Below are 25,175 nucleotides of genomic sequence, written 5' to 3'. Positions count from 1 at the left end.
CTTGGCATCGATTGTCTTGGACCACCACTGATCTTCTTAATCATATCAAACGGACTGCATGGTTGTAAAACAGGATAGTTCAGAACTGGAAAGCTATATAATTGCAGATAAAATGGTCTGTAATGCCTGCATTAAAATCAGAAAGAAATATTAGGACTAACACAGTATAACAAGAAAGAGTTATTTAGACATGCTGACTACAGCAAGATTGCATTTTCATACATTTAGTATAAGTTTTCAAATTTAGTTAATTGCAATCCTAATGATCTATCTGAATTATTCTTAAATAATTAAAAGCCAAGTGATCAATTTTCCAAGAAAGTTATATTTTTTTACTCCTGGAGAATTCTGGACAACTATGCAATGCAGACGTTTTGCAGAAATCCCCCTTCGTACATAATTTTTCAGTGGCTCACACAATTTGGTCAGCAACTGAGATCAAAACGTGTTAAGTGTCACAGGGCTCCTCACAGTTAGTTTTGTTGCTTTTCCTGTCTGCAGCATCTCCTTGTAGTACCTGGAGTGGATTATAGGACACCACATGGCTCTCAGTGTGTCTGAGCCTTGCAGTGCCTGTAGTCTTATGCTATTCTTGCAAGAATGAAATGAGAGCTCAGTCAAGAGAGTACAAGTACTACGTGGATAAAACATATGGAGATCCACGTGGTACCGATAAACTATTCTGTGCACTACAAGATGTTGCTGCAGAGGAACATAAGAATAGCCATACTGGGTCAGACCAATGGTCCATCTAGCCCAGTATTATGTTTCCAACAGTGGCCAAGCCAGGTCACAAGTACCTGGCAGAAACCCAAATAGTAGCAACATTCCATGCTACCAATCCCAGGGCAAGCAGTGGCTTCCTCATGTCTGTCTCAATCGCAGAATATGGACTTTTCCTCCAGGAACTTGTCCAAACGTCTTTTTTTTAAAACTCAGATACGCTAAAGGGTATGATACATACCTGTAGCAGTTGTTCTCCGAGGACAGCAGGCTGATTGTTCTCACGACTGGGTTGACGTCCGCGGACGTCAACCCAGTCGTGAGAACAAGCAGCCTGCTTGTCCTCGGAGAACCACTGTTACCACATCCTCTGGCAAATGAGTTCCAGAGATTAATTATTCATTGAGTGAAAAAATATTTTCTCCTATTTATTTTAAAATTATTTCCATGTAACGTCATTGAGTGTCCCCTAGTCTTTGTACTTTTTGAAAAAGCAAAAAATTGATTCACTTCTACTCATTCTACATCACTCAGGATTTTGTAGACCTCAATCATATCTCCCCTCAGCTGTTTCTTTTCTAAACTGAAGAGTCCTAACCTCTTTAGCCTTTCCTCGTATAAGAGGAGTTCCACCCCCTTTATCATTTTGGTTGATCTTCTTAAGAAAAAGCAGAACGCATTGTCAAGGAGCCTCATAATTGTTATGTCCTTTGATTCCAGCAACTGGCTGCTTTGGCAGGGAACTGGCTTGCTGCTTCTTTTTTTTTTTTTTGGGGGGGGGGGGGGGGGGAGAGGAAGGGTAGGAGGAAGAACAAACTGGCTGTTTATCCCGACCACTAACACAAACAAGAGCTGAGGTAAGTGTTTATAAATTTAGCTAGTTGATAATTAAGCTTCTCACTCTGGCAAGAAGGGATTGGTCATATACCTTTCATACTGACCAAAACATTTTCTGTCTTAAGTGAATTCCAAGCATCTTGAGCTTCCAAAGTCACACATGTATAGTGCACATTTCTCCATTGCCAGTATGTCAGAGGGGAGATCCCAGTCCAACAGTGAAAATACATTTTTTACCAATAAGGCCCGCCTTAGCCAATAAGAGCTGTTCCTTTTTTTTTTTTCAGGGGGGCCACAGGCCAATGGCTCCCAAATAAGAACCCTAAGGGGGGAGTGTCAAATACATCTCTCCAGTAAATTCTCAAAATAACCTGCCACCTTGGTCCAAAAAAAGATTTTTTAAGGACAGCTCTAAAACACATGATAAAGGGAACCCTCCATGGCTGCACATTTTAAACAAATAAGAGATACTAGAATACCCACACAGTAAGCCTGAACTGGGAAGAAATACGCTGTTAGCACTCAAAAATTACATTCTCTAAGGACGGAATTACATGTACATAAAACTCAAATCACTAAAAGAGCATTCATTCAACCACCCATTTGGTTAAACACTAACAAAAGACTTGCTTGAATGAATATTGACATATTCTGAATCAAAACTTGTTCAAAATCTTAATGAAAAAAAGGAGGAAAAGATCTCAGAAAATGGTCTGTGGACTTGTATCTTTCACAGATGGCTATAGTCACAACAGACGCATACAGTCATTGGCCAAAAACCTCCCAATTTTCAACATTGATGACCAAATTAAAATACTAAACACTTATTTTTTTTCTTTATCTTTTTATGACATGAACAATATTTCTTACGTTATCATGCACTTAACTTTAGTAAATCCCAACGGGGTTCCCGTTTCACCTTGTGGCTTATTCTGGGGGAATTTACTCATGTGTGCTAAGGATTGGCGTCTTGTATTTAAGCAGACGCCATTTTTTTCGTTTGCACCAGGTTACAAGTAATGACATGAATTACAGCTGAATGACTAACATCGTTATTGCTTTTCCAGAAATTGTTAATCTTTAGTACATATTTTGACTATTTTTCTCTTTGCAGAGTTTAGCACACATGAGTAAATTCCCTTGAAGAAGCCACAAGGTGAAACGGGAAACCTGTTGGGATTTACCAAAGTTTAAGTGCACGATAAAGCGAAAGCTACATACCTGTAGAAGGTATTCTCCGAGGACAGCAGGCTGATTGTTCTCACTACTGGGTGATGTCCACGGCAGCCCCTTCAATCGGAGATCTTCAGTAGCAAAGACGTTTGCTAGCCCTCGCATGCGTGACCGTCTTCCCGCCCGAACGCGCTCGTGTTCGTCAGTCCAGTAAATAGCAAAGACAAAGACAAGGGAAGACACAATTCCAAAGGGGAGGCGGGTGGGTTGGTAAGAACAATCAGCCTGCTGTCCTCGGAGAATACCTTCTACAGGTATGTAGTTTTCGCTTTCTCGGAGGACAAGCAGGCTGCTTGTTCTCACTACTGGGGTATCCCTAGCCCCCAAGCTCACTCAAAACAACAAACATGGTCAATTGGGCCTCGCAACGGCGAGGACATAACTGAGATTGACCTAACTAATTCAACTAACTGAGAGTGCAGCCTGGAACAGAATAAAAACGGGCCTAGGGTGGGTGGAGTTGGATTCTAAACCCCGAACAGTTTCTGTAGCACCGACTGCCCAAACTGACTGTCGCGTCGGGTATCCTGCTGAAGGCAGTAATGCGATGTGAATGTGTGGACAGATGACCATGTCGCAGCCTTGCAAATCTCTTTGATAGTGGCTGACTTGAAGTGGGCCACTGACACTGCTATGGCTCTAACACTATGAGCCGTGACATGACCCTCAAGAGTCAGCCCAGACTGGACGTAAGCGAAGGAGATGCAATCTGCCCGACACCCACAACCTTCCTGTTGGGATCAAAAGAAACAAACATTTGGGCGGACTGTATGTGGGGCTGTGTCCGCTCCAGATAGAAGGCCAATGCTCTCTTGCAGTCCAATGTGTGCAGTTGACGTTCAGCAGGGTAGGTATGCGGACAGGGGAAGAATGTTGGCAAGACAATTGATTGGTTCAGATGGAACTCCGACACCACCTTGGCAAGAACTTAGGGTGAGTGCGGAGGACTACTCTATTATGATTAAATTTGGTATAAGGAGCATGAGCTACCAGGGCTTGAAGCTCACTGACTCTACGAGCTGAAGTAACTGCCACCAAGAAAATGACCTTCCAGATCAAGTACTTCAGATGGCAGGAATTCAGTGGCTCGAAAGGAGGTTTCATCAGCTGGGTGACAACGACACTGAGATCCCATGACACTGTAGGAGGTTTGATGGGGAGGCTTTGACAAAAGCAAACCTCTCATGAAGTGAACCACTAAAGGCTGTCCAGAAAACGGCTTACCTTTCACACGGTAATGGTATGCACTAATAGCACTAAGATGAACCCTTACAGAGTTGGTTTTGAGACCAGACTCAGACAAGTGCAGAAGGTATTCAAGCAGGGTCTGTGTAGGACACGAGCGAGGATCTAAGGCCTTGCTGTCACACCAGACGGCAAACCTCCGCCATAGAAAGAAGTAACTCTTTTAGTGGAATCTTTCCTGGAAGCAAGTAAGACTCGGGAGACACCCTCAGAGAGACCCAAGGAGGCAAAATCTACGCTCTCAACATCCAGGCCGTGAGAGCCAGGGACCAGAGGTTGGGATGCAGAAGCGCCCCCTCGTTCTGAGTAATGAGGGCCGGAAAACACTCCAATCTCCACGGTTCTTCGGAAGACAATTCCAGAAGAAGAGGGAACCATATCTGATGTGGCCAAAAGGGAGCGATCAGGATCATGGTGCCTCGATCCTGCTTGAGTTTCAGCAAAGTCTTCCCCACCAAAGGTATGGGAGGATAAGCATACAGGAGGCGTCCCCCCAATACAGGACAAAGGCATCCGACGCTAGCCTGCCGTGGGCCTGAAGTCTGGAACAGAACTGAGGGACCTTGTGATTGACTTGAGTGGCAAAGAGATCCACCAAGGGGGGGGGGGGGGTGCCCCACACTTGGAAGATCTTGCGTACCACTCTGGAATTGAGCGACCACTCGCGAGGTTGCATTATCCTGCTCAATCTGTCGGCCAGACTGTTGTTTACGCCTGCCAGATACGTGGCTTGAAGAAACATGCAGTCCTGGCGAGCCCAAAGCCACATTCTGACGGCCTCCTGAAACAGGGGGCGAGATCCGGTGCCCCCCTGCTTGTTGATGTAGTACATAAGTACATAAGTACATAAGTAGTGCCATACTGGGAAAGACCAAAGGTCCATCTAGCCCAGCATCCTGTCACCGACAGTGGCCAATCCAGGTCAAGGGCACCTGGCACGCTCCCCAAACGTAAAAACATTCCAGACAAGTTATACCTAAAAATGCGGAATTTTTCCAAGTCCATTTAATAGCGGTCTATGGACTTGTCCTTTAGGAATCTATCTAACCCCTTTTTAAACTCCGTCAAGCTAACCGCCCGTACCACGTTCTCCGGCAACGAATTCCAGAGTCTAATTACACGTTGGGTGAAGAAAAATTTTCTCCGATTCGTTTTAAATTTACCACACTGTAGCTTCAACTCATGCCCTCTAGTCCTAGTATTTTTGGATAGCGTGAACAGTCGCTTCACATCCACCCGATCCATTCCACTCATTATTTTATACACTTCTATCATATCTCCCCTCAGCCGTCTCTTCTCCAAGCTGAAAAGCCCTAGCCTTCTCAGCCTCTCTTCATAGGAAAGTCGTCCCATCCCCACTATCATTTTCGTCGCCCTTCGCTGTACCTTTTCCAATTCTACTATATCTTTTTTGAGATACGGAGACCAGTACTGAACACAATACTCCAGGTGCGTACATGGCAACCTGATTGTCTGTCTGAATTTTAATAATTTGATGGGACAGCCAATCTCTGAAGGCCTTTAGAGCGTTCCAGACCGCTCGTAACTCCAGGAGGTTGATCTGTAAACCTTTCTCCTACGGTCCAACTCCCTTGGGTGTGAAGCCCATCAACATGAGCGCCCCACCCCAGGAGAGACACATCCGTAGTCAGCACCTTTTGAGGCTGAAGAATTTGGAAAGGATGTCCCAGAGTCAAATTGGACAGAATTGTCCACCAATGGAGGGACTGAAGAAAACTCGTGGACAGTAGGACTACGTCCTCTAGGTCCCCAGCAGCTTGGTACCACTGAGACGCTAGGGTCCATTGAGCTGATCTCATGTGGAGGCGGGCCATGGGAGTCACATGCACTGTGGAGGCCATGTGGCCGAGCAATCTCAACATCTGCCGAGCTGTGATCTGCTGAGACGCTTGTACCCAGGAAACAAGGGACAGAAGATTGTCGGTCCTCGCTTCCGGGAGGTAGGCACAAGCTTTCTGAGAATCCAGCAGAGCCCCTATGAATTCGAGTTTCTGAACTGGAAAAAGGTGGGACTTTGGATAATTTGTCACAAACCCTAGCAGCTCCAGGAGTCGAATAGTCATCTGCATGGACTGTAGAGCTCCTGCATCTGAGGTGTTCTTTACCAACCAATCGTCGAGATAAGGAAATACGTGCACTCCCAGTCTGCGTAGAGACGCTGCTACCACAGCCAGGCATTTGGTAAATACCCTGGGCGCGGAGGCAAGACCAAAGGGTAGCACACAGTACTGAAAATGCCGTGTTCCCAGGCGGAATCGAACATACTGTCTGTGAGCTGGCAGTATCGGAATGTGAGTGTAAGCATCCTTCAAGTCCAGTGAGCATAGCCAATCGTTTGCCTGAATCATGGGAAGAAGGGTGCCCAGGGAAAGCATCCTGAACTTTTCTCGGACCAGATATTTGTTCAGGGCCCTTAGGTTTAGGATGGGACGCATCCCCCCTGTTTTCTTTTCCATAAGGAAGTACCTGGAATAGAATCCCAGCCCTTCTTGCCCCAGTGGCACGGGCTCGACCGCATTGGCACTGAGAAGGGCGGAGAGTTCCTCTGCAAGTACCTGCTTGTGCTGGAAGCTGAAGGACTGAACTCCCGGTGGGCAATTTGGAGGCTTTGAAACCAAATTGAGGGAGTATCCTAGCCGGACTATTTGAAGAACCCACTGGTCGGAGGTTATGAGAGGCCACCTTTGGTGAAAAAATTTTATCCTCCCCCCCAACCGGCAGATCGCCTGGCACGGACACTTTGATTTCGGCTATGCTCTGCTGGAGCCAGTCAAAAGCCAGTCCCTTGCTTTTGCTGGGGAGCCGCAGGGGCCTGCTGAGTCACACGCTGTTGACAAGAACAAGCGCTGGGGTTTTTCCTGAGCAGCAGGCTGGCGAGAAGGAGGATTGTACCTACGCCTATTAGAAGAATAGGTAACAGTCCTCCTTCCGCCATAAAAACGTCTACCAGTTGAGGTAGATGCTAAAGGCGCCCGGCGGGAGAATTTGTTGAAAACGGTGTCCCGCTGGTGGAGCTGCTCTACCACCTGTTCGACTTTTCTCCAAAAATATTATCCCCTTGGCAAGGAGAATTCGCAATCCGCTGCTGAATCCTATTCTCCAGGTCGGAGGCACGCAGCCATGAGAGTCTGTGCATCACCACACCTTGAGCAGCGTTCCTGGACGCGACATCAAAAGTATCATAAACCCCCCCCGGCCATGAATTTACGACACGCCTTCAGCTGCCTGACCACCTGCTGAAAAGGCTTGGCTTGCTCAGAAGGGAGCTTATCTACCAAGTCCGCCAACTGCCGCACATTGTTCCGCATATGAATGCTCGTGTAGAGCTGGTAAGATTGGATTTTGGCGATGAGCATTGAGGAATGGTAGGCCTTCCTCCCAAAAGAATCCAAGGTTTTAGAGTCTCTGCCCGGGGGTGCTGAAGCATACTCCCTAGAACTCTTGACCTTCTTTAAGGGCCAGATCCACAACCCCAGAGTCGTGAGGCAACTGAGTCCGCATCAACTCTGGGTCCCCATGAATCCGATACTGGGACTCGATCTTCTTGGGAATGTGGGGATTAGTTAGCGGCTTCGCCCAGTTCTCCAGCAGTGTCTTCTTGAAGACATGATTCATGGGTACTGTGGACGATTCCTTAGGTGGCGAAGGATAGTCCAAAAGCTCAAACATTTCAGCCCTTGGCCCATTGTCCGTAACCACAGGGAAGGGAATGGCCGTAGACATTTCCTGGACAAAGGCCCCAAAAGATAGACTCTCGGGAGGAGAAAGTTGTCTTTCAGGGGAGGGAGTGGGTTCAGAAGGAAGACCGTCAGACTCCTCATCTGAGAAATATCTGATGTCTTCCTCTGCCTCCCACAAGGCCTCACCATCGGGATCGGACACCAGTTCATGAACTTCAGTCCGAAGCCGTGCCCGCCTCGACTCCGTAGACACGGCCACGATGGGGACGTCGAGAAGAAGACTCTCTCATCGGCGGCGATGAAGCTCCCTCCATCGATGTCGTCGGAGAGTCTGCCTGGGAGGCAGCCGACGCAGGCACCGCAAGCGATACCGGTATCGGAGACCTCACGACGGGCAAGTGTCCAGCCGTCGCTTCACTCAACACCACCAGCGGCGCAAGCACCCCCGGTACCGGAGAAGGGCGCAACAGCTCCTCCTGGATCCCTGCAGGCTCTCGCCTAGAGCGGCTGTCGAGGAAGGCAGGGAATCCGGCACAGGCGACGAACTCAGAATCTGTCCGGGGCACGGAGGCGGTACCGGGCTATCCAAGGTAGAGCGCATCGACACCTCCTGAATGGAGGGTGAGCGGTCCTCCCGGCGTCGATGCCTAGTGGGTGCCGAATCCCTCGGCAACTCAGAGCTCTCGGTACCGCGTTGGGAAGGTGACCGGTGCCGATGCTTCTTTGCCTTCACACGAAGCATGTCACCGGAACCTCCCGGTACCGATGAGGACGTCGAATCCAAACGTCTCTTCCTCGGGGACGGGTCCGAAGAAGGTCGATCCCGGGGAGGCTGTACCGCAGGAGCCCTCAAGGCAGGCGGAGACCTACTCGAGGGCTCACCGCCAGCAGCAGGGGAATGGACAACCCTCATCTGTGCTCCTGACGAAGAGGCACCCTCCGACGACATCAGTACCAACGATGATCATGGTACCGCAGACGTCGATGCACCGGCCGATGACCTTGATACTGTGACTGTCGAAACACCAGGCGAGGCCCCGAACAAGACATTCCACTGGGCCAATCTCGCCACCTGAGTTCTCTTCTTCAACAAAAGACAGAGATTACAGGCCTGAGGACAGTGTCCAGCCCCCAGACACTGAAGGCACGAAGCGTGCCTATCAGTGAGTGAGATAACCCGGTTGCACTGGGCGCACTTTTTGAAGCCGCAGGGAGGCTTCGATGACACGGACGGAAAAAATCACACCGGTGAAGTCAAAATCCGCGATGATGGCAAAGGGCACAAAAAAAAACACAAGGAAAAACCGTACGGGCGGCCACAAGGGCTGCTTTTGAAAGTGAAAGGAAACTTGACGGGAAAAAACTCGAAAATAAGGTTGTTTTTTTTTTAACAACCGAACACGATTAACTTTTAAAGGATAAAGAAGACTTCCGAATGGAAGAAAGCGGCAAAAAGCGCGAGGGTCTCCTCAGGGCACAGAACGACCAAAAACACAGCCGTCCCGAGCCGCGGAAAAAAGAAGACTGACGAACACGAGTGCGTTCGGGCGGGAAGTCGGTCGCGCATGCACGGTGTGCGTGCGCACGCGAGGGCTAGCAAACGTCTTTGCTAGTGAAGATCTCCGATTGAAGGGGCTGCCGTGGGTGTCACCCAGTAGTGAGAACAAGCAGCCTGTTTGTCCTTGGAGAAAAGCAGTTATTAGCAAGGTTCAAAAAAAAAAGTTTTGGATGGCTTCCTGAAGGGAAAGTCCATAGATAATTATTAAAATAGACTTGGAGAAAATCCACTGCTGATTTCTAAGATAAGCAGCATAAAATGTTTTTTTTACTTTTTGGGGACCTTGCCAGGTACACACGACCTGGATTGGCCACTGTTAGAAACAGGATGCTGGGCTTGATGACCTTTGGTCTGTCCCAGTAAGGCAATACTTATGTAACCGGTTAAATGCTGATAAAAATCACGGGTTATCCGCCGAGACACGAGTTAACTGGTCGTTGGCCTTTCCCAGACGGTTAATTTATACCAGCACTTACACATATAAGCACCATATTCTATAAAATTCCATGTATGAGCAGCCAATTATGGAGCCAAGCTTCTAAAAGCAATTTTTACATATTGAAGGGCATTTTAAATACCAGAAGCCTGGGCACAATTTCCACAGGAATCGCTCTTCTAAATCCATAGCCAAAATGATCAGTTTGTTAAGTGTATGTCTTGGAGTAAGTAAAAAAAAAAAAAAAAAATTAAAAAGCAGGCAAGAATTTTTTTAAAAATGTGTACTCATTTGCAAAACTGGAAACGCATGTATTTTGGACTGCCAAACCCATGTCCAGAACATACTCCCTTAGAATCTATGGGCCAGATAGTCAAAAGGGTTTAAATGGGCAGGAGAGGCTCCTGCCCAAGTTAAACCATGCTGAGTGGGCTGGGAGAAGATATTCAGCAGCACTTAATAGGGCACTGCTGCTGAATATCTTCTCAATGGCTGCAGTACTGTCTAGTTAGTGCTGGGGCAGTCCACATAACCAGTTATGGCGATATTCAGTCCATTAACTGGTTAAGTAAGCAGACAAAATTAGGACTACAAAAAGGATGTATTAATTTTATCTGCAGAGCTACCCAGCCAGTGCCTGAGTACTTCCAGGTTTTAGCACTGACCCAGATATTTAGTGTTGATGCCCGGACATGGCCTTGCATTGAGTACCTGGGCCTAATTCAGCCTGCAGCTGTCAGTGGCTTAAAAACTGTTTTAATTTCCCCTTCTTGGACCTCTTTCTGACTCCAGAGCACACGGGGGACTAAAGATACCTATTTCACATAACAGGCTCTGTCTGATTTCTCCCACCTTCATTATCACCCAATCACAAGGAGGTCTGTTCTGGGTTTGCATTAGGGGCTGTAATCGAATTCTAATTCCCATAACTACTGCTTTCAGTCTTCCTGGATCTAGGTATACTCTGGGCCATTTATGTTCCCAGATAATGCCTAATAAAAATCTGTCTAAGTTTTTCCAGAGACTGAGTGTATGTGATGTGCCTTGTAAGCTAAATGTAAGGTAAAGAGAAGATAGAATAAAGACAGAGATAGGTTTAAATAGATAGATACATTTTATTTCTTACCCAAGGACAAGTCTTCAAGTTGGTACGAATACAGACATCAGACTTTAATCAGGTACAATCAGCAGACAGATTCTGGGTAGAACCGGACAGAGCCCTGCCGTCTGACAGAAGCGTTGGGGAAAATTCCAAAGCTATGGCAATTTGTCCCCTCTTTTATACACAAACCTCTCCATAGAAGTCTATGGAGAGATACCTAGCTCTCACTTTCTGAGATGATACTTTCCCACACAGTCTTATCAGCATGTTTTGGGAAGCGTTGAGATAACAGTTCCACATCTCTCTGTGTCGCAATACTTTTTACACCATCTTAAGAACTCTGTATAACCTCTGTAGCCTTCTATACAAAACTAATAGACTCCATTTTGTTCATCTGATTTAAAGTGACAGTTGTACCAGTTTGTGTCAGGACTCATTGTTCAGACCTGCTTTTTGCAGATTCTCAAATATTAAATCACTTTCTTGTTGTTTGGCCTAGTCAGTACTTTTTCAGTTGTTTTAGCTATTTAAGGTATGTAAATTGACCCACCACTATTCCAGTGGATGGATCCCAAGCGGGGACACATATTAACTTACAGGAAAAGCAAGTCCTTGCGCAGCCAGTCATAGATTTTTAAACCTAGCTGGTATTTTTACAGCCTGAGTCCTAAAATCTGGCCTTCCACCCTTCCGGTGGGCATCTTGCTGTAGTATAATTATACAAAACCCCCCCAAAAAACCCACTGACCATCGTGGGCCGAATACCAACTGGCATGTATCCCATGGCATCTACACATGTAAATACCGGGTTTATATCACCATTTACATGTGTAAATGCTGCACAACCATTCTAAAATGGCATAAACATTCTATGTAGACTATGAAATTCCTTATCATTCATGCCAGACCAGTCTGGATGACAGTGCTGTCCCCCTACTTGCAAATGAAGATAGAAAAAACAAAGCTCAAAAGCTAACTTCACTCCCCTTATAGAAGGGTCTGGAGCAGACTTCAGCCCTTCAGTGTATTCAATGGATTGTGCACACCATGTGGCATGTATGAAGCAACTAGAATAGCCTGCTCCTAGGAAGGCTATAAGCCAAGTTCCCGATGAAGTGTAGAAAGTCTGCAGGATGCTTCAGACAACAGTCCTGTTGAGACAGATTCTATCATCCCCTATGGGAATTGGTGAACCCAGAACCAAGTGATTCCCAGTGAATTTTTACCCTTGTGGAGTCAGATAGCAGAACTACTTATAGCATATTCTCTATCTATTTTTGGAAAGGGATAATGAGGCCGTAAAATATTTTGTTTAAAAAAATAAAAAAGCCTGAAGTGCAGCCTCTCTTTCTATTCCTCAGACTGCCTCCTGAGGTCTCCTGGGGTGCAGTGTCAGATGTAAGATCCCCCCCCCCCCCCCCCCACACACACACTTGCTTCCAACATTTCTGTGGAAAAAAGGAAGGTGCGGTGGCTCAACTTGTCAGCTAGTGCATTTGACCTGGCTTGTCAGCAGTCAAGCACTATACAAGTGTATGTGATCTAAAAGCAAAGCTGGATGGTTTCCCTGTTCTGAGATGTATCCCCTGCAGTGTTAATAGGGTCTTGTTGGCTCTCCTGTTTTAGCAAGATTGACAGCTATTTTGCTGTTGCTTTGTGCCAAAAATAAATAAATTGTTTACTTCCCTCTTTCCCTTCGATAAGATGACTAGGGAAATTCTTTGGGGGCTACATATCTATCCTCAGGCACAGAACAGCCTGCACAAATCCAGTTTTGTATCAAGTTATATTGGCATATCTCCTAGGCATGTCAGAGCTCTTCTCTCTTGCCCTAACAGCTAGTGGAATGATGTTTAATCATTTTTCTATACCATGTATCACAAAATTTTGAACAGTGCATATTATAAAGTACTAGTGCTGTCAATGGTTTGCTCAAATGTTAATGGCAATTACAATTAATGCTATTGACGCTGCCTTGTTCTGAAATTAGGTACCTACTTACCTCCTGAAGTCCCCTCCCCCAGAGCAACCTTCTTCTTAAAGAGCCCCCTCAGAAGAAACTCCTCCATCCCAAAAAGCATCCACCCTCTCCCAAAGACCCAAACTCCTATTTAAAGATACCCTGTTGGTTTATGGCAGAACAGGCAGAAGTGATCCCCATTTACTCTTGCCTGTGCCAGCACCAGGTTAAAAATGGCAGTTGCATTACGATGGGCAAAAGACTCGTTTAAGTATCTAGGGATACAGCTGACAATGGATCCAACAAAGTTATATGACATCAATGTCTCATGGTTCCTCTGAGAGATGAAGGAGCAGCTGATGAATTGGGCTAACTTGCCCTTAACTTTTCTGGGACGATTACAGCTGTTCAGAATGATGGTATTCCCTAGACGGCTCTATATTTTACAGACCCTTCCTCTGTGGCTGTTAAAAAAGGACTTAGAAGCCCTCAGGAAATTAGTGGTTAAATTTTGCTGGGGGGGGGGGGGGGGGGCGGAAAATCAAAAGTGAAGTGGAAGTACTTATTAGGAGCACAAAAGATGGGTGGTTTAGGGTTTCCAGACATCAGGAAGAATAATCAGGCATGCCTATTACGACATTTAAGAGACTGGTTGATGGACTCAGATGTTTATACGCATATGGAACTAGAACGTGCTTACTTCCGACCTTGGCATTTGATTTCTCTGTTACATTCTACAAGGAGAGACTTACCGGAAAGAGTACGGGGGAGTGTCTTGTTAAAGTCCTTGTGGTATCTGTGGAGGACAGTGCTCTCATTCTGGGGACAGGATAGTAGAGGAAGTGTATGGTTACCATTGAGGGGGAATGTTACATTTAGGCCTGGAGATGAAAACGGGGTTTTCGATTATTAGGGGATAGGGGAATACACACCTTGGAACAACTGGTAATGGAGGATGGATCCTTGCTTTCATACGCTGACTTCCTGGAGAAATGTGGGCAGGGGACAGCGGCCTGGTTGGCATATAAACAGCTGTCTCATTATGTGAGCACCCTGCCACCAGATAGTCTGTGTCCACAGTTCGAGAGACAACTAAGAGAATTGTTAGGAGATGCAGCGGGGCAAATTTCAGTGTCTTGGTTTTATAGACAATTGGGTAGACTTTCATCAGAACGGGATTTGACAGAGGTTGCAAATAGTTGGAGCATAGAGTCGGGCAAAAACATTCCCACACAACTGATATCATCAGCCCTTCAGAGCGGGGTAGCCATGGTACATAGTGCAGAACTCCAGGAGTGTCACTTTTGCACTATTCACCGGGCATATTTTTCCCAGCGACAAGCTTTTAGGGTGGAATATCGAATATACAGCATTGCAGGAAGTGTCACAGGTTAGAGGCAAATTTTTATCATGGTATCTGGCAATGTAGATTGATCTCACTATTCTGGGCGCAATGGGAATAACATGAACTTTCTTCACAGCGAACGATGGCCCCTTAACAAGGGCATGAACTCAAAAGGAGGGAATGAACACATCCTCCTGGAGGGAATAAACTCGTCCTCCTTATTGTATAACTGGAGGGAATACACGCAACCTCCTGGAGGGAATAAACTCATCCTCCAAAACATAAACTGGAGGGAATGGACTCATCCTCCTATAAGTGAACATGAATCCTGAAGACTGTTTTCCAACTTTCTCCCAAGGAAGGAACTTCAGGAAACAAGAACAGAACCTGAAACAGATTCACAGCATACAGACAATCATACAGGAAGGGCTCATGGCTTCATCTGCTATGACTAAAGGAAAGAAAATTACCAAGGTAAGAACCATTTTCCCTTCCTTGTCATCAAGCAGATGAAGCCATTACGTATGGGATGTAACAAAGCAATCCCTATATAGGGTGGGAACAGGCCACACTACGCACTAGCACTTGTGCTCCAAAACGCGCATCCCTCCTAGCAGCCACATCCAGCCTGTAATGTCGGGCAAGAGGGAGCTTAGAAGCCCATGTTGCTGCACTGCATATCTCTTGACGAGAGAGTGCTCCAGTTTCAGCCCAAGAGGAAGAAATCGCTCTGGTAGAATGCGCCTTAAAGGCTACAGGCGGAGACCAGCCGGCAAGCAGATAAGCTGAAAAGATAGTTTCTTTGAGCCAGCGGGCAATAGTGGCTTTAGACGCTGGAGACCCTCTGCGAGGACCTGATAGCAAAACAAACAGATGATCATAGATCCTGAAAGAGATAGTAACTCGCAGATACTGCAGCAGAGTCCTGCGCACATCCAACAGGTGCAACTGCCCAAAAGATTCTGGAAACTCCTCCTTATCAAAGGAGGGCAAGAAAATAGGCTGGTTTAGGTGACACGCTGAAACCACCTTAGGCATGAAGGAAGGCACGGTCCGAACCGTGACCCCGGACTCTGAGAATTGCAGAAATGGGTCTCTACAGGACAGCGCCTGGAGCTCTGACACCCGTCTCGCCGAAGTAATGGCCACAAGAAAAACGGCCTTTAGGGTCAAATCTTTCTCCGATGCTCGCCGAAGCGGCTCAAAAAGAGAAGCCTGCAGGGCCTTCAAAACTAGCCCCAGGTTCCAAGCTGGACAGGGTGCTCGCACGGAAGGCCGGAGCCAAAGCACCCCACTAAGAAACCGTGCCACATCTGGATGAGCAGCTAAAGACACGCCTTCAACCTTATCACGAAGGGAGGCCAACGCTGCCACTTGCACCCGCAGGGAATTATAGGCCAAGCCTATTTGTACACCATCCTGCAAAAAGTCCAGAATCGGCGAGACAGGAGCCCGCATGGGTGTGATCGCTTTTGAAGCGCACCAAGACTCAAACTGGCGCCAAATCCTGGCATAAACCACGGAAATGGAACGCTTGCGGGCCTGCAGGAGAGTGGAAATGACTGTGTTTGAATAGCCTCTGTCCCTCAATTGCGCCCTCTCAATCGCCATGCCATAAGACCAAAGCGGCAGGCGTCCTCCATGGCTACCGGGCCCTGTGACAACAGGTTCGGTACCAGAGGTAAAGGAAGGGGAGCCTCCACTAGCATCTGTCGGAGGTCTGCATACCAAGGCCTCCTGGGCCAATCCGGGGCGATGAGGACCACTTCTCCTGGGTGCAGCCGAATCCGCAGGAGCACACGCCCTATCAAGGGCCACGGAGGGAACACATATAGTAGGCCCGGAGGCCAAGGCTGAGTCAAGGCATCCAACCCTGCCGAGCGAGGATCTCTCCGTCTGCTGAAGAAGCATGGGACTTTGGCATTTGAACTTGTCGCCATAAGATCCATCACAGGCTTGCCCCATTTGGCACATATCTGCAGGAATACTTCGTCTGCTAGTTCCCATTCTGCTGGATCGATCTGATGCCTGCTTAGACCTGCTCTGACCTGCAATGTGAGCTGTCTACAGAAACTGAAGATGCAGCTTGGCCCAGTGGCAAATCTGTTCGGCCTGCGCGGCCAGTGCTCTGCACTGAGTGCCGCCTTGTCGATTTATGTAGGCCAATGCTGTCGTGTTGTCTGACATCACTCTGACAGCCAATCCTTCCAGGGTCACTTGAAAGGCCAGAAGCGCCTGAAACACCGCTTTCAACTCCAGGCGGTTGATGGACCACTCCGACTCCTAGGGTGTCCATAGACCCTGGGCATGCTTCCCCTTGCAATCTGCGCTCCAGCCCTTCAGGCTGGCATCTGTCACTACTAGACACCAAATCGGGGAGCGCCAGCGGCATTCCTCGCCGCAGCATGCTGTCTGAGAGCCACCACTCCATGCTGAGTCGGGCCGCAGGGAGCCAAGAAAGTCTGCATTGATAATCCTGAGAAACTGGAGACCATCTTTGAAGTAGGGAATACTGTAGAGGTCTCAGGTGCGCTCTCACCCAGGGCACCACTTCCAATGTGGCTGTCATCGATCCCAGCAGCTGGACAATGTCCCAAGCTCGCGGGCGGGCATCCTCAGGAGCAGACGGACCTGATACTGAAGCTTGCACCGCCTTAGCTCGGGTAGGTATACATAGCCCGAGTCTGTGTCGAACCTGGCCCCCAAATATTCTAGCGATTGTGAGGGGGTCAGGTGACTTTTGGCCATATTGACGACCCAGCCTAGAGATTGAAGTACTGAGACCACTCTGGCTGTAGCTTGATAGCTCTCTGTTACAGAGTCTGCTCTGATGAGCCAGTCGTCTAGGTACGGGTGAACCCTGATACCTTCTCACCTGAGCAAAGCAGCTACTACCACCTTTACCTTCGAAAAGGTTCGGGGAGCTGTGGCAAGGCCAAAAGGCAAGGCCCGGAACTGGAAATGTTTTCCCAACGCCGCAAACCTCAGAAACGTCTGGTGCGGGGGCCAAATTGGTATGTGCAAGTAAGCTTCTTTCAGGTCTAGAGACGTGAGAAACTCTCCTGGCTGTACCGCAGCAATGATGGAGCGCAGGGTTTCCATGTGGAAATGCCGCACTCTCAGGGACTTGTTTAAATCTTTTAAGTCCAGAATAGGGCGAAAAGACCCACCTTTACGCGGCACCACAAAGTAGATGGAGTATCGGCCGTAGCCGTGTTCGGAGGGAGGTACCGGGGACACGGCCCCTAACTGAATCAGACCTTGCAAAGTCTCCTCTACCGCCGCCCGTTTGGCGACAGAACCGCATCGGGACTCCACAAACACGTCTCTTACTGGGGCGTTGAATTCTATTCTGTAGCCATCTCTGATCAGGTCCAGAACCCACTGATCTGAGGAAATATTGGCCCACTCCTCGGCAAAGAGGGAAAGACGTCCTCCGATGACAGGAAGCGAGGAGGGGGCCAGCGCACCATCATTGAGAGGGTCGCCCCTGAACTCCAGGCCTAAAGCCGGTGGCTGCGGAACGCTTGTCCAAGCGAAAGGAGTTCCTCTGCTGAAAAACGGGCACAAGAAGTGAACCCAGCAGAACGCCCTGGGCGGTACCTTCTAGCTTCACGGAAGCGAGGTCTATAAGAGGAGTGGACTGCCTGGCCCTTGGAGGAAGGCCTCGGCCTATCTTCGGGCAAGCGCTGGGGTTTAGGATCTCCCACGCCTTTAACAATTTTTTTTCCAACTCCTCACCAAATAGGAGAAGGCCTTGAAAGGACAACTTCACCAACCTTTGCTTAGAGGCCATGTCCGCTGCCCAATGTCGTAGCCAAATAAGACGGCGAGCCGCCACTACTACTGCCATTTGTTTAGCCGAAGCTCTGACAATATCATAAAGGGCATCAGCCAAAAAGGACAAGGCCGACTCCAGCCGCGGAGCCACATCTGAGAAGGGCTCCGCTCCATCACCGGGCTGTTCCACGGCCTGTTGCAACCACGCCAGGCAGGCTCTAGCAGCATAACAACTGCATGCAGACGCCCGAACAGTAAGACCTGCAATTTCAAAGGACTGTTTAAGTGCTGCTTCCAGCCTACGGTCTTGTATATTCTTCAGCGCAACTCCTCCTTCCACAGGGAGGGTAGTTCTCTTTGTCATCGCAGTGACTAGGGCATCTACTTTAGGCATTGCAAAGCGAGCCAAATGCTCCTCATGCAGAGGGTATAATTGCCCCATAGCCCTGGAAACTTTCAAAGGTCCCTCAGGGTCAGCCCACTGAGCGGAAATAAGCTCTTGGGTGGAGTCATGTAAAGGAAAGGCTCGAGCAGGCTTTTTGGTACTAGCCATCCTATGATTCACAGAGGAGGCCATGCCACTGTCAGGCTCTTCAATAGAAAGGACCTGTAGGGCATCTGAAATAAGCGCTGGCAGCTCATCACGGTGGAAAATCCTCACTGCGGAGGGATCATCCAGATCCTGTGGTAATTCTGCACCTGACTCTGGCTCCTCAGACCAAGAAGGCCTGCCAGAACTCTCTGAATCCTCACAGCCCGGACCACGGGGGGGGGGGGGGGGGGGGGGGGGGGGGGAAGAGGTGGTGCACCACAATCTGAAGGGGAATTAGCCCTTCTACGCTTTTCTTTATGCCAATTATCACGGAAAATAGCCTCAGCGGGCAGTCCCAGGCCAGAATCCACCGGGGGGGGGGGGGGGGGGGGGGGGGGAACAATAGAAGGGGCCTCAGACGACCCTTGAGGGAGAGCTCTTTTCAGCATTTATGCAATAACAACACAAAATCAGGAGAGAAAAACTCGCCCTGGGCACCCAGATTCCGTCCAGGGCTAGCCGCTCCCTGAATAGCCTCAATTCGAGGTCCCCCCCGGGCTCAGGGCTCTCCGTCTCTACGGAGGCCGCGCCATGCGGAGAACTCAAAATGGTGTCCGCTGCCAGCTCTGAGCGGGAAGAATCATCGCTCGCCATGCTCGGGCCGGCTCTTAAACCTGTACAGCACGATTTACAGAGCCCCACTGCTGATTTGTGCTTGCCACACCGGGAACAGCGCTTTACATTCTCTGCAGCCATCGCCAAAAACGGCGGGAAAATTCAAAATGGCGGTTTCGTGCCAAAAACGCCCCGATCGAGGGCCCACCCCGGAGGAGTTAGAAAACACTCTTACCTCACCGGACCGAGTATCACAGCTCCGGTCCCATAGAAGTATCAAAGGAAAACCTCTGTTCCATCTTTTTTTTTTTTAACGCTGTGAGGAAAGCAGAGGTAATAAGAACTCCGGGGGCTCAGATGAGTGGGAAAGGCAGGGAAAGGCGAACCAATGTGCCTGCATCCACTGAGTGGGAAAGGACAGGGAAAAGCAAGCTAATATGTCCACATCCACAGGGGCATGGGTAAGGCAGGGAAAGGGCTGACCTATGTGCCTTCAAAGTGAAGCTGCTATAGCCTCTAACACCCTGGCTAACAACTGGCAAGCCAGGAGCCACCCCAAGGCAGATTTTTGATGGAGCTCGAAGAAGCTGCAGCCACCCTGCTTGGGGAGACAGAGAATACTGAACAGGCAGTGGAGCTGGCTGACCATGAGGCACTGTGAAAAGTTGAGTGCCCTCTATCTCCCCCTGCTGGTCAATGGACACAACCCATACGTAATGGCTTCATCTGCTTGATGACAAGGAATGTTCCTGTAATAAGCCATATGGGAACAGTTGATGGGAACATTGGACACTAAAGGGTTAATAGCTTAATGCTTGAATTCTTCTCCTCCTACAAGAAAGAGGTCCCCTTCCCCTTCCCTGTTTCTTCTGGGCTTTGTTATGACATGTCCAATCTAAAATAATTGTAAAGTGGTAGAAAAATGCTGCTTACCGACTTCTATCTTCAACTTTAATAAATGGCTTCTTCAGTTTCCCTGCTTGAAAAAAAAAATGAAGTATTTTGCTTAGCTTAAGTTATATTCTATCTGTATTAACATTCTGCAAAGAAATTTAACAGCTTGCTCAAAACTTTCATTTTTTAAAGGGGTGGGGAGAATCATGCCACAATGCAATAGGGTCATGCAGTAATACCTGAGGTATTACTTTCTTTTTAGCCAAACATGAACAAGCCAACAGAAGCACAAGAAAGCACCAGGATGCAAAAATCTATCTTATGTAAAAGGTATTGTGTGTTGTTGAAACTTTCTAATTAGTTTTTTAGAGCCTAGGTCCTGCCTGGTTAAATCACGCTAAGCAGGTCAGGAGGGGATACTCAGTGGCATTTAACTGGGCAATGGCATTGAACTTCCCCTTTGACAGCCATGACACTGTCCAAGCAGTGCTGGGATGGTCCAGGATCAGAATCTGGGCAAAGGCAGAAAGTATTTGGGCGCCTGTGATATTCAATACCATGACTGCACAGTTAACCAGGCAAGTAGGACTGCATAAATAGTCAGTGGTGTGCTGGAGCAGGTGCGCACGAGCCAGTTGTTAAATTTTTTAGCATTTTTTTTTTTTTTTATTTGTAGCCCGCGCTTTCCCATTCATGGCAGGCTCAATGCGGCTTAGGTACTTATTTGTACCTGGGGCAATGGAGGGTTAAGTGACTTGCCCAGAGTCACAAGGAGCTGCATGTGCCTGCAGTGGGAATTGAACCCAGTTCCCCAGGACCAAAGTCCACCACTCTAACCACTAGGCCACTCCTCCACTCAGCCGGTTGTTCTGGCAGGGCAAGCCTATTTGCCTCTCCTCCCTCCCCCCCACCCCCTGAGCTGCAGGGTCCCAGCGCACACCTGAAGGCAGCCATCCTGGTGGTCTAGTGGATTCTTTGGGGCAGGAAAGATCCTTAGTCTTTCTTGCCCGCTGCTGGCGCCAACCATCCTGCAGCCGCATCGCTCTTTAAAAATGGCTGCTGAGACTTACAGGGCCGCCTTGTAAGTCTCGGCAGCCATTTTAAAGAAGATGCGGTAGGAGGAGGGTCAGTGCCAGCAGGAAAGACTGGGGATCTTTCCTGCCCCGAAGAATCCACCAGGGTGGCTGCCTTCAGTTATGCACTGGGACCCTGCAGCTTGACGGAGGTCTGTAATAGGTGGGGTGGGGACAATACTGTAAAAAAAAAAAAAAAGGTTAAATTTTTAAACATGCCGCCAGCTTGTTCATAGGGATGTACACAGAGGAAATATTATAAGGGAATAACTTTTCATAGGTAGAGTAGTAATTTGTTATAAATCCTGAACAGTGTGCCATTTAGAAGGGCTGGTTATAGGGCCACCCTAACCCTGTTTTTGGTGCAGAGATTTATTTTTCTCCTGGTAAAAGGCTTCTAAAACAGACATGTTAAGAGAATCAGGTGCTCAACGTTCAGAGTTTCTATCTATTTATTTACTTACTAGTAAGAGAGGCCTGTTTCCGACAGAAATGAAACGGGCGCTAGCAAGGTTCCACGCCCCCGTCCCTCTCTCTCCTCTGAGTTCCAGGACCCCCTCTCCTCCGATTTCCAGACCCCTGCGCCTCCCTCCCTCTCCTCCGAGTGCAAGCACGACCTGTCCTCCGGCAGCCCCTCGCCTTCCTAAGTGGCGGCTGTAATTTAAAAAAATCTTACCTCGGGGTCTGGCATCAACAGTGAAGGCGAGCAGTGCTTCAGACTGCCTTCCCATCTGTCTCAGCTCTGCCTCTGGTCCCGCCCTTCTGGAAACAGGAAATGAGGGCGGGACCAGAGGCAGAGCTGAGACAGATGGGAAGGCATTCTGAAGCGCCGCTCGCCTTCATTGCTGACGCCAGAACCCCGAGGTAAGAATTTTTAAATTACAGCCAGCACGCACGAAGGTGAGGGGCTGCCGGAGGACAGGTCGTGCTTGCACTTGGAGGTGAGAGAGAGAGAGGGAGGGAGGGAGGGAGGGAGGAAGGCTGCAACTCGAAGGGGAGGGGAATGTCCTGCAACTCGAAGGGGAGGGGGGGCTGGAACTCAGAGGGAGAATGAGGGGAGGGAGGGGGCGATTCTCTACTCACCTCCAACATTCTGTGGCTGGCTGGTGCTGGCTTCCCTTCCCTCTCACTGATACACCCTCTGACGTCATCGCCAGGGCGGACCAATGACCCAGGCATCCAGACGGAGGTGCAAATTATTATATAGGATTTATGGCATTTTATCCCACATTAAACATGAATTAGATTGGAACATGGGAGAACTTAGGCGCTCTCCCCTGGAATAACCAGCTCTGCAATTTGGGGGGGGGGGGGGGGGGGGGTGCAGAGGTGGACCGGAATGAGAGACTGTTAAAAATTTACCAGCACACCACTGAGTAGTTCTATTTTTGCCCACTTAGCTATGTGGGTACAGTACTGAATATAAGAAATACCTGCATAATTTCCAAGTACTGCTGCTGACCCAGATATTCATTGTCGGTGCCTAGATATAGCCCCATTGCTGAATACCCAGGTCTAAACCAGGGGCAGTTAGTGTTTTTATAAAAGCTGACTGCCAATGGCTCAATATTGACCTATCAGAATTGTATGTAATGCCTGTGTTGTGAGCCTACAAGTTTCTGTCTCAGTTTTTGATTAGACAGCAACTAAGCAGGTAATTAATGTTGCCAAAACAGCAAAAGCAAAAGACGGAGTAAAAAATGAAATTCATTTCAAGAAATATGGAAAGAAAACAAAAATCCACTTATTGGGTTAACTTGTTGAGCATGAGAACATAAGAATTGCCATACTGAGGTCAGCATAAAGGCCCATCTAGCCTATATCTTTAGCTTATATCCTGCTTCTCAACAGTGGTTCAAGTCCAGTCAAATATTTAGCAGAATCCCAAAAAGCAGCAAGATTCCCCACAGATAAACAGTGCCTTTTCCTGAATGAGTGAGAGAAACAGTTGAGGACAGGGTGGGAAGGAATGAGAGAGAAAAGACCGGAGATAAGATGTCACATTGAAAGAGATGAAGACTGGAGAACAGAGACAAAGATTTCCATATGCTGCCTACAGCCTTTAGGTGAAGAGATATGCATTGAAGTGCAACATATGCACTAGAAAGCACACACACAATGGTTTTAAAGTTAAATCGCTGCATCTATTTCCTTTCTCTGACTTAAATCTGCCCTTTTCACATTACAACACATGAACTACAAAATACTTTCAAAAATACAGATTAAAATTTTAAAATACATTTCTTTTGCTTTTTCCTCAATGTACTGTTCTTTGCCAAGATAAAAAGAAAATCCACAAGAGACCATCTTCTGACACCATTACCTACTTCTCCATTTTATTTTAGCTTGCCTTATAACATCACTTTTCCTTTATCTTCTCCACATCCCTCTAACTTTGCTTCTTCTTTTCTCCCATCTCCACCATTCACATCCTTAACTTTCCTCTCTTTTACTCTCCATCTCTCAATTCCCTATTGTCTTCATTCTTTCATCCTTCCATACTGACCTCAAGAGTCAGTCTCTCTCTCTCTTATCCTGGGGGCAGAATAAGAACACAATCAGCACTTACCCTGTCTCAGCAGACGCTCTTTAAATGTATTATATATTACACTTATTGGTGACTGAAAAGACTAGCAGAATACAGAAATCCTCTGCTCCATTCTGCAAGGTCATATTGAAAGAGATGGTAAGACTATCATGTCTCCAGTCTCTCTCTCTCATCCCTTCACAAGCTATCCTCACCCGTTTCTATCTCATCCCTACCACTCTCCTGCCCTTTCAAATGCTTCATCCTTGTTCCCATCAGTCTCCATTTCTGCCAATCACCCTTCATCCCCACCAATCTCTCACCTACCCTCATCCTCAGCAATATCCTCTCTCAACTTCCCCCCACCTATATCTCAGGAGTTCCCCCTTTCTCTCAATCCACCTCCCCCCTCCTTATCTCCAACTCTCAGGCCAGCCACCCGCCAAGCCCTAAGTAGCCTTAGCCAGCACACATCCAAAAGCCAGATCTAGTCATTACTCCCTTCCCCCACCCCCAAACTGGCTTGAGCCAGTTGCCCCTCCCCTCTCCCAAACCAACTTCACCCGGCCATGCCCCCTAACTTCACTGGTTGGTACATCCCTACAATAGTTATGTTGTCCAGCAGCATGTGGTTCTCAGCAAGTCTGAGTTGCTGTTCCTAAGCTGATCTTGCAATGTCAAGCCTCACAACTCAGTGACCAGTGCAGGAGTAAGAGTGAAGCAGTATCTTAAAAATGCAACTCACAATGCAAAAGATACTGTCTTTTGATGTTAAAGCACCAGTAGGCCCAGACTAAATTATCTGCAGTTTCTTTGCAGTATTGCCTTTATGTAACACCAATTTATTGAAAAAGATCCTAAAACTTGTGTTTTCTGATTTTAAACAAAAGAAAGCTTAAAACTTTATACTTACAGTTTGATTTCCAAGTACCATATCCTTGGCTCTGTTGAAAAAATATAATCTTGATTAACAAAGATACTTCCTAATTTAGGACAAGCTACCCTATATACATTTATGGTGTTTTACCCATATGAAGGGTAATTTTATAACAGGTCACCTAGGTTAGAAGCCAATTTACAAGGACACAGACATCTATGTGTCCTTATAAAATTGCCCCATGAAAGCAGAGAAAATTGTATCTAAAATGAAGCCAAAGACATTTATGTGCACGCGTACAATATGCATGTATTTTATATTTCAATAATTTTTATTGATGAACATCCACAGTAAAAGATTCACTTATAGCAAGATAAGAAACATTTGAATACTAAGCACAATAAGCATGCAAGTTATACCACATTAGTTCTTAAAGTCATTGTCATCAGATATTTTCCCCCCTTCATTATCTCCCATCCCCTTCTTCTGTTATAACACTCAACATCTACCAAGAGAGTAGCTCGAAGAGCCTGTACTCTGATGGCCCCCCGAGATCCCCCCCCAAGGTCTACACTTTATCCCTTATTCCCACCCCTCTACCCTCCCCTTCCCCGCCAAAACACTAGGTGTAAGTCAATAGGACAACAGTCAGAGTTATTCTATCAGTCAAATGTTCAAAAGGGAGCTTTTCGCTCTAGGGGGCAAAGAGTCCAAAAACGGGCCCCAGCGCAGACAAC

General features: G+C 47.6%; 1 long non-coding RNA gene across 1 annotated transcript; it reads right to left on the bottom strand.

Moving 5' to 3' along the window:
* LOC115459758 lies at window positions 1-24,509 on the bottom strand. Its single transcript, XR_003940330.1, has 3 exons — window positions 24,475-24,509; window positions 20,001-20,043; window positions 1-126 (listed from the first exon to the last, which is right to left on the bottom strand). It is a non-coding gene; the product is annotated as an uncharacterized LOC115459758 (long non-coding RNA).
* Window positions 24,510-25,175: the final 666 nt, after the last annotated feature.

The sequence above is a fragment of the Microcaecilia unicolor genome, unplaced genomic scaffold (genome assembly GCF_901765095.1).
Source record: "Microcaecilia unicolor unplaced genomic scaffold, aMicUni1.1, whole genome shotgun sequence".
Classification (NCBI taxonomy): domain Eukaryota; kingdom Metazoa; phylum Chordata; class Amphibia; order Gymnophiona; family Siphonopidae; genus Microcaecilia; species Microcaecilia unicolor.
The sequence above is the reverse complement of the archived record's forward strand: the minus strand, read 5'-3'. Positions and strand labels throughout refer to the sequence as shown.